This window comes from Megascapheus bottae, chromosome 11, assembly GCF_031878675.1.
Source record: "Megascapheus bottae isolate mThoBot1 chromosome 11, mThoBot2.hap1, whole genome shotgun sequence".
Taxonomy (NCBI): domain Eukaryota; kingdom Metazoa; phylum Chordata; class Mammalia; order Rodentia; family Geomyidae; genus Megascapheus; species Megascapheus bottae.
In genome coordinates this window covers 50421259-50432008 of record NC_143519.1, presented here as the reverse complement: position 1 = coordinate 50432008, position 10750 = coordinate 50421259, and positions in this window count along the sequence as shown.

Here is a 10750-nt window from a genome sequence, read left to right as displayed (position 1 = left end):
AATCATTTGTTTTCAATTTTTTCTAACAAAATCCAGTGAAAAGCCATAACACAAATATTTTGTACTATTATGTTCTGGGTAAGTGTGGCATCTTCCATAGGTTAAGGAGTTGCTACGTTGGGGTGAATGAGTTGGAGGAAAAGACTCAAAGGAAGACAAAACATCTGGATAAATGCAAGCAGGGATACCTACATTTCTGGTTAGCAAAGGTCTGGTGAGAGAGACACAGGGCAATCAGCCTGTGCCTGGCTGATTGGCTCAGCAGCATCATTCTCAGCTGCTGGCTTTCATTCAGGCTCCTGATATAGCTTGCCTTAAAGGGAAGGATGGGTTGATATTTGCCTAGGGAGACTACAGTTGCAAGGATGACAGAAGGTCATAGGTTCTTGGCTTTGCAGTTGTGGAAAAGGTAATTCAAGTATTTATCCAGATGCAAAACTTCCGTGAATTTGATTCACTGAAGTTCTGTTCCTTAAGCAATTCATTTTTATTTGATGTTTCTTTCTTCATTCAATCATTTGGGGGACTTGGCACAAATCTTCTATAAAATATATAAAGAAAATAAGTGGCCTCTTTATATAAACTAACCAAGAAGGAAATGAAGCCACCCAAATGTGACTTATTCCATCTATAACCTGTGATAAATAGTAGATCTATGGTCATGCTTTTCTTAAATCTTAACTGTACATATAAAATCCTTTTTATTAGCACCAGATGTCAAGAATGCTTATTAAAATGCCATGGTTTATTAAATAACATCATTTTAGACTCACTGAACTAGTAAAGACCCATTTCTTTGCATTAAATTAAATGTCTAACATTATATATTACTACTTCTATTTCAATTACTGAGACACTACTATATATATATTTATATTTAGAAATAGATTTATACATCATAGGTTGAACTGAAATATTCAAATCCACAAAAGTTTTCATATGACTCTTATGTTTAAGCTTTATTAAGACTTTTATAGCACTGAAAATAAGATATATATAGATATTTCAGATTTAAAGCAAACTAGGGAAACAAAAATAAAAGTAGATTTAAATTATGTAATGTATTTTCTCTGCCCTAAAATTTCCCTTGGCTTTCATGGCAAATCTGTGATATATCCCTATCTTACCTCCCTCTCAACAACTGAGAGCTCCTACAGCACTTTTTTCATCTGAACTGGGAAAGAATAGTTCTGGCAATTGGGCATGGCAAGGAGCCATGATAGAGAATTTCTTTGGAAATAAGAAAGTGTTTGTAAACATTTCTGCAAAGGTGTGCATGAAATATTTTGGATTTAAGCTTGGAATTAATAATGGGAATTTAGTTGAATGTCATCTTAATCAGGGCTTTTAAAACAATTGTTTGATTACAGGTTATAGATCTTTGAAAGATATTCTACCTCCTTCGTGTACAACTTGTCTAACATAAAGGAGTTTCAGGAAAACTTTGATATTTTTGTTCATTGTTTTCTGTATAATTCACCTACAAACAAATTCAGACCTCACTACCCGTTCAAAGTAGTGTTTAATAATCACACCCTTTATATTTTTCTAAGGAAAAAAACTTTCTAGTAGATATCTGATGACTAACCTTTTCCACTCATTGATATTTAGACTTTATTTAATAATATTTAAATCAGGGTCACTATTGAATATAATCTATTACGTTTGAAATCAGCAGGTAGATTCTCAAAAAGTAAAGTAAAAGACAAATAGTAAAATCACTTATGTATTTACCTAAGAAATTATTTACTTTGGGATTTGTGTCTGCTGCTTTGAGCTTAAAAATGGTTTATGTGAGGACATTAGGAACAAATATGCCCTTTGTATTTCAAGAATAGCAGGTGTTCTAACAGTGTTGTAGTTTGACCAGTGCAATGGTAGTTAATATATTTGTTGACCTAACTGATCATGTGCCCTAGAAGATACAGCTTTCTTTCGTATATACACACACATGCATATACACACATATATTATAAATATATATATGGTTTGTAATATATATGGTCTGTAATAAATAGCAGATCTATGGTCATGTTTTCCTTAAACATTAACTGTAAAATATAAAATTCTTTTATTAGCACCAGATGTCAAGAATGCTTATTAAAATGTCCTGGTTTATTAAATAACATCATTCTAGACTCACTGAAGTAGTAAAGACTAGTTTCTTACTTCATATGGTCCTTTACATATGAAGAAATCATGTTAAAACCATATGTGAAATCCACTGCATGCATTCAGTATATATTGGGCTCTGGATTAGTTCTATATGAAAGTTTCAATTTATAATTCTCTCTCTCCCTCTCTCTCTCTCTCTCTCTTTCTCTCTCTCTCTCTCTCTCTCTCTCTCTCTCTCTCTCTCTCTCTCTCTCTCTCTCTCTCTCTCTCTCTTCAGGGGCATAAGCTTAATTCAGGGTCTCCTGCTCTTGCTTGGCTTTCTTGCTGCATGACTGTTGCCCCTGAGCCAGTCCTTTAGTCCTGGTTAATTGATTGCTCTGGTATCTCAGTGTTTATGTAAATATAATATATGATATAATATATAATGTATATAATATATAACATAAATATATAATATATATCACGCAATTGCATTTCAAATCCTGTACTGTTCATAAAACAAAAATATAAAATGTTCTTATCCCTAGGCCATTTGTCAACTTAGATTAATAGTTACTATGACCTACTTTCAAGGTGTTACAAAATTGACACTTTCTGGAGGAATCTCCAAAAATGAGAAAAGGGACTCTTTAAATTACTTCAAAGGAATTTACTGCTAATCAAAAAAGAAATAAAGTCCCTTATATATGCTCTATGCCATCTGGAACGTGTGATAAAGGTGTAAAGAGAGTAAAATTCACGGTTAGATGCCAGTGGCTATTTTCTGTAACCCCCACTATATTCCAGATGGAAATTAAGGGGATTGAGGTTTGAAGTTAGTTCAGACAGAAAAGTCCAGAAGATGCCATCTTCAAAATACCCAGACAAAACAGCTAGTAGACTCTCTAGCACTAATTCTAGAAAGAAAAAAAAAAGCTAAAGGCTAGGATTTAGAACTCAGAATGATTTTGAGATGTTAAGAGAGTCACTAATTTTTGTTTTGTTTTCATAGGTATTCGCTGACAAAGCCAAGGAAGTGCAGGTAAGTCTCTGTGGTCAACTATGTTTTATTATTTATTTACGAAAGTTGTTCAAAGAACTTTGTCTCATGCTTATAAATTTAAGCATTGCATGAGTGCTGATGAGTCCCTGACAGGAAGCTGAGGACTATAGTGTGTTGTTAAAATGAGAATATTCCCTTCTTGAATGCCAGGGGATCAATTCACTTCATTTTTCTCTAGCCCTGTGTTTTGTGTTTTTATTCCAATTTAGTAATACTAAATACTAAACAATATATAAAGAAATAGTTTGAATAACTGGTAGTTTGAATAACTGGTACTTATTTTGAGATGTATGTGATAAATGAGGTGAGAGTTAAATAAAAGAATGCAGCATGAATGGTTTGTGTGGTTCTTGTGTTTGAAATGGTCTCTAGATGGGTGCATGGCTCACACCTGTAATCCTAGATACTCAGGAGGCTGAGATCTGAGGATCAAGATTCAAAGCCATCTCGGACACTAACAAGTCCGCGAGACTTGTATCTACAAATAACCAGCAAAAAACTGGAAGTGGTACTGTAGCTCAAAGAGCAGGGTTGTTGCCTTGAGCTGAAGAGCTCAGGTACAACACCTAGGCCAAGAGTTCAAGTCCCAAGACCTACAGAAAAAAAATGGTCTCTATATTTTGCATCTTAAATGTCTGCATTTCTTTTTTTAATGACTTTGGAAAGTAACAGCTAAGAGCTCCTTGAACCACAATTTCTTATCACACTCCAACAACTGTTATTTAATTCCTGATATAGACAGCCCTTACTTCACATAGTCCTTTACATATGAAGAAATCACATTTTGGACATCAGTAGCTCATACCTGTAAATCTAGCTACTCAGGAGGTTGAGATCTGAGGCTTGCAGTCAAAGCCAACCCTGGCATGAAAGTCCATGAGACTGATCTCCAATTAACCACCAGAAGACAGGAAATGGCACTTGGTTCAAAGTGATAAAGTGCTAGCTTTGCAGACCCAGAGTTCAAGCCCCATGACCAAAAACAAAACAGAAACAAAAACAAAAGAAAACAACAACACGATTCCACTGCATATATGCATCTATCCTGTACATAATGGGCTTCTGAATTGGTTCCATAAGAAAGTTGCCTCTCTCTTTCTCCCTCTCTCTCTCTCTCTCTCTCTCTCTCTCTCTCTCTCTCTCTCTCTCTCTCTCTCTCTCTCTCTCTCCCTCCCTCCCTCCCTCCCTCCCTCCCTCCCTCCCTCCCTCCCTCCCTCTCTCTCTCTCTCTCTCTCTCTCTCTCTCTCTCTCTCTCTCTCTTTCTCTCTCTCCTTCTCTTTCTGTCTCTGTCTCTCTCACTCACTCTCTTTCTCTCTCTTGCTCTCTCAGAACACACTTAATTCAGGGTCTCCTGCTATTGTTTAGCTTTCCTGCCACATGGCTGTTGCCCCTGAGTCAGTCCTTTAGTCTTAGTTAAATAATTGCTCTGGTATCACAGTATTTATGTTAATAAAATTATTATTTTATATTATCGTGCTAAATAATATCCCAAAGTGTAAGAACAGTGGTATTAGCATTTTGTTATTGCATATTGCTACTGTTTTTCTATTTTATCCTTAGTTACTGATGTTCATATTATCTCACAGTGTTTGATATGTTAAGTTTTCTTGTAGTTATATGTGTAGAAGAAAAATATAGTATGTACCTAATTTGGTTGTAGGCAACCATAGGGATCTGGAAACACACCGCCACAAAGAAAGGGGCCTATTTTTAGTCTGCTGATATAAGCTTCTAGGAAAATTCGCAAGTTAACTTTACATTGGATTACCAGGCAAAGCTATTGGCTAGACCTGGGTCAGAAAACAGCTCTAGTAAATGTGCTAGGTCCTACTAATTTCCTCCCTTAAAGCAGCAAACCAAATTTGTTCCTGTTGTTCTGTGAAATTATTGCAGCATAGAGTCTGCATAATTTTTTCCATGCCCATGTTTATATTTGGCACTTCCAACTATATTTAACCTTCAACTACTGTCTGATAATTAAAAGGAAAACAAGCAGAGCTGTCTTTGAAAATCGTATGGATGTGCCTAAATCATACATTACGCCACAAGAAGAACACTTTGTGCTTGGCCCCTTACTGAAATTCCAACTTGAGTTCAAGGAGTTAATAACTTCCTTGGCATCAGCAAAGAATATACTTCATTCTAGAAATGACCAAATGAAGATCTTACACAATAAGCTGCCCATGAAAATTTCAAAGTATTTTACCTGAAGATTTGATAACTAGAATGGCATACATTTTCTTCATTTCATAAGCATAACCAACTTATTATAACAAGAGAATATTTTTCCATCATATGAAATCTTCAATAGAGGAATCGCCAGGTGCTGATGTTTTATGCCTATAATCCAAGCTATTCAGGAGATATATCTGAGAATTGCTAGGCCAGGCAAGAAGACTCTTATTTCCAATCAACCTCCAAACGCCAGAAATGAAGTTGTAGCTCAAATGTTAGAGTGCCAGCCTTGAGTGAAAAATGTAAGCAACTGGGGCTGAGAGTTTGTTGTAGTGGTAGAGTGCTTGCCTAGCATGGACAAAGACCTGTGTTTGATTCCTCAATACCACATAGACTGAAAAAGCCAGAAGTTGTGCTATGACTCAAGCACTAGAGTTGTAGCCCTGAAGAAGCCCAAGGACAGTGCTCAGGCACTGAGTTCAAGCCCCATGAATGGCAAAAAAAAAAAAAAAGTAAGCAACACCACCCAGACCTTGAGTTTAAGCCTCAAATATAGCACACACACATACACACACACACACACACACACACACACACACACACACACACACTACAGTAGAGAAAGAAAAACTACAGTTTCTATCTGGTCAGTAAGGATGAATATTTTTCTAGTCAATTAAATATATCTCCACAAGAAAATCCAGCCATGGAGGCTCTGGCATGCTGGGAGTTCTAGTTTGTGGAGTCCATCTCCCAGCGTTCAGGTAGCAGGCACTGGGTGTTTTGTCTTCAAGGAACTACATTTTTTTGTTGCATAGACACTCTTATTTAGTCTTTCATTTGGGAAGGGGAAAAGTGAATAGGTAAGCAAAAACTAGAAAAACTAGTAAAAGAAGTGAAAACTAGAAAAGAGTCAAATCAATTTTCACATACATATTTATGGAAAGTGCTCTAGGAATAGGCAATATTGCTAAAGGTTACTTAAGACCCATTTTTCTGCAGATGTAAATAAGAGGACTTTTTAAATGCCAGATAATAAAACATGCTTAATTTTGAGTTGCAAAATTATAATAATTCTCTCCTTTCAACCTCATCCTTCAAATTAAGTGATTACTAATTCTATTTATTTTTTTCTGGTCCTAGGGTATGAACTCGGGGCCTAAGCACTGTTCCTAAGCTATTTGCTCAAAGCTGGCATTCTACCAGTGGAGCCACAGTTTCACTTCTGGCTTTTTGATGGTTAAATGGAGATAAGAGTTGAATAGACTTTTCTGCTCAGGCTGGCTTTGAACCATGATCCTCAGATCTCAGCCTCCTAGGTAGGTAGGACTGTCGGCATGAGCTACTGGCATCCAGGTCTGAAGTTAAAATATTGAGTGTCATTTTTCTCCTATCTTTCCTAAAATGTGAACTCGGCTCCCTTTCTTTCTTTCTTTCTTTCTTTTTCTTTCTTTCTTTCTTTCTTTCTTTCTTTCTTTCTTTCTTTCTTTTCTTTCTATCTTTTTTCCCTTTCCTTTCTTCTTTCTTTTTTCTTTTTCTTTTTTTTTTTCTTGCTCATGGGGCTTGAACTCAGGAACAGGGTGCTGTAGGGACAGCTCTTTTTGCTCAAGGCTAATGCTCTGTCACTTTGAGCCACAGTTCTCCTTAGTAGCTAGTATTATATAGGCTTGAGCCACCAGCACCCAGATAAGCTCCCTCGATTTCCTTTTTAAAATTTTTATTGTAATAAATAAAAAGATTACATTATATTCACCAGATAGAAGGTGCATTATTTCACAAACATCAATACCCTTTCTCATGTTTTGATCCCCATTTCCCTCCCCTCACCCCTGTCCAAGCTCTGTCTATTTCTAATTTATTTGCCATTCATTGCTTCTTGCTGGATGTGTTTCCAGATATTTCTCTCTAGAAATGAATATAGTTGTCAAACTGAACAGGACATTCAAAATATAAAGAGGTTAGGTGGACCTAGATATAGGAAAAGCATGGGGCTGTGAGACTGACCCAGTACTCATCAACAGAAGGTGACTCCTGATGATTCTTTCTGAGTGAAAACTCCTGTTCCATGACTTTGCTCTTGTTCACTAACTAGAGGTCAATAAAGAACCCAATGTAAGAGAGTTGAAGCAGAGAAGCACAGACAACAAAGTGTTGATAGGCCAGTCATTTATTGCATTTACTAATAAAAGAAGAAAGAGCATCATCAAACTGCATTCTTTGCTAAACAGTTGACACTGCCCACTGGAACCTAACAATCTCAGGTTGGTGATAGAAGAAAGATCTACGTCACACAATGGAATCATTGCTATTATGCCTTTTATGCAGTAGCCTCTGTTATATAGAAATTGAAATGAAAAATGATTATGGACAAAAAATTCACTATGGAGTATACCTATTGTATTCTGCTAGAATTTGTCTAGTTACAAATATCTGTGCTCAGGAGATTTGCAATTACCTTTATCCATTGCAGTTTGATAACAGAATTTAAGTTTCATTCATCAGATGTTTATTGAGCATCCACTATGTCTCTGAAATAATGCAGGGCATTAATAATAAAAGACAAATAAAATTTATCATTTTTTCAAAAAGTTTACCTCACTTTAAATCCTCTCTCAGATCTATTCAGTAACAACAGAGCTTTTCAGTAAATGTGTGATTATTGAGTGAAACTCATTGTTTAGTAAGATTTAAAAATTATGATTTCCGTTAAGCTACCATTATGTGACAGTGTACCCACATAGGGTGAAAGGAAAGAATCAGACTGTATCAAGAAGAGCTGAACTTTTTTTATTGTGATTAATAAAAGGGTTACATTATATTCACCAGACAGAAGGTGCATTACTTCACAAACATTGATACCCTTTCTTATGACATGGTCCCTATTTCCCTCCCACCCTCCCCCCGCTTATCTTGATTTCCCCCTTCCCTATCCAATTTCAAATAATCAATTAAGCACATATATCAGATAACAAGGTGAAATATTGTAACATTATGAGATAACCAAGGAATGGCAAAAGAGATGAGAGATAACATAGTACATTAAGGATGACAGTCACTCATTATATGGCTTTTGTTCCCTTATCCTGGAGGTCCTTGCATTTAGCGTCATACTATATGGCCTTATGTCTCTAGATTTTGTTCTATTGTAAATCTCTGCTAGGAGAACCCATGGTTTCTACTGATTATGACAAATGAGGGAAACCATTGAGCCTAAGTTCCTTTGAGTCTGGCTTACTTCACTTAATATGATCTTTTCTAAGTCTTTCCATTTCCTTACAAATGGGGCGATGTCATTCTTTCTGACAGCAGCATGGAATTCCATTGTGTATAAATACCACATCTTGTTGATCCACTCATCAACTGAGGGACATCTGGGTTGGTTCCATATCTTTGCTATGGTAAATAGTGAACAATAGCACAGTGAACATCGTTGTGCTAGTGGATTTAGCATGCCCTTGTTTCTGGATGATTGGATAAATGCCAAGTAGTGGATTTGCTGGGTCATAGGGAAGCTCTATGTTTAGTCTTTTGAGAAACTGCCATACTGCTTTCCATAGTGGTTGAACAAGTCTGCACTCCCACCAACAGTGTAATAGTGATCCCTCCTGGACACATCCTTGCCAGCACCTGTTGTTATTAGTTTTCTTGATCCTGGCCATTCTAACTGGAGTGAGGTGGAATCTTAGAGTTGTTTTGATTTGCATTTCTTTTATGACAAGAGATGTTGAGCATTTCTTCATGTGTCTATAGGCCATTTTTGTTTCTTCTTCAGAGAAGACTCTCTTTAAGTCTTTGGCCCATCTTTTAATGGCATGGTTGTTTCTTTGGAGATTAGTTTTGGATTGATTCAATTTTTGAGCTGTTGATATATTTTAGAGGCCTTTGTCTGTTGTATGGTTGGTGAAGATCTTCTCCCACTCTGTAGGCTTCCTGCTTAGTTTACTAGCTATGTCCTTTGCCATACAAAAGCTCTGCAGTTTAATGCAGTCCCGCTTATCCAGACGTTCTCTGATTTGTTGTGTTTCTTGGTCCTTAGTGCGAAAGTTTTGACCTGAGCCAAGGAGGCCTAGTGTATCTCCTATTCCTTCTTATAAAGTTTTCAGTGTGTCAGCTTTTGCCTCCAGGTCTTTGATAAATTTGGAGATAATTCTAGCGCAGGGTGACAAACTTTAGTTTTCTGCAGGTGCTTAACCAGTTCTGCCAACACCACTTGTTGAAGAGGCTTTCTTCCATTCTACTGTTTTTGGCTCCCTTATCAAAGATTAGGTGGCCATAGGTCTGTGGTTTAATATATGGGTCTTCAGTTCTATTCCATTGGTCTTCAGGCCTGTTCTTGTGCCAGTACCAAGCTATTTTGATTATTATACCTCTGTAATAGAGTCTAAAGTTTGGTATTGAAATTCCTCCTGCACTGTTCTTTCTGCTAAGAAGTGTTTTTGCTATACGGGGTCTTTTATTATTCCATATGAAATTTTGGATTGCCTCTTCTATTTCTTTAAAGAATGACATTGGGATATTGATGGGTATTGCATTGAATTTGTAGATAGCCCTTGGCAAGATTGTCATTTTCTTGATGTTGATTCTTCCAATCCAGGAGCATGGGAGGTTTTCCATTTCCTCAGTTCTGCTTTAATTTCCTTTTTCAGGGTTGTAAAGTTTTCATAATATAGGTCCTTTACATTCTTAGTTAAGATAATTCCTAGATACTTTATTTTCTTAGAGACTATTTCAAAAAGCGTTGCTTTCCTGATTGTTGCCTCCTTCCTCTCACTGTTGGCATATAAGAAGGCAGTTGATTTTTGAGCGTTAATTTTATACCTGCTACCTTTCCAAAGTTTTGAATTGGAAGAGCTGAACTTTTAATTAGCACAAATCTCTATCTTGAAATCAAGTAGTATATGAAGTTTATAAATTTTATAAAACTAGTTAATGTACAGTTTTCTCTGCTGCATTTGAACTGTGCCTGTTGCGCCCCTTGTTTTGAGTACATAGTTATTGCCCTCTTTAGCTGTCAACTTAAGTGCAGATAAAAAAAAGACAAATTTTGAGGGAAATGGGGACCAAGACATGAGAAAGGGTATCAATGTATGTGAAGTAATGCACCTTCTGTCTGGTGAATATAATGTAACCCTTCTATTAATTACAATAAAAATATATGAAAAAAAGAAAAAGAGGAGTTTCTTGTTCACCATTTTTAACTCTTTTTTTTTTGTGGGTCATGGGGTTTGAACTCTGCCTGGGTATTGTTCCTGAGGTCTTTAGCTCAAGGCTATCACCCTACCCTTGAGCCACAGCCCCACTTCCCATTTTCTAGAGGTTAATTGGAGATAAGAGTCTCAGGTCCTTTTGTGCCCAGGCTGGCTTTGAACTGGCTCTTCATATTTCAGCCTCCTGAGTAGCTGGAATTACAGGCTTGAG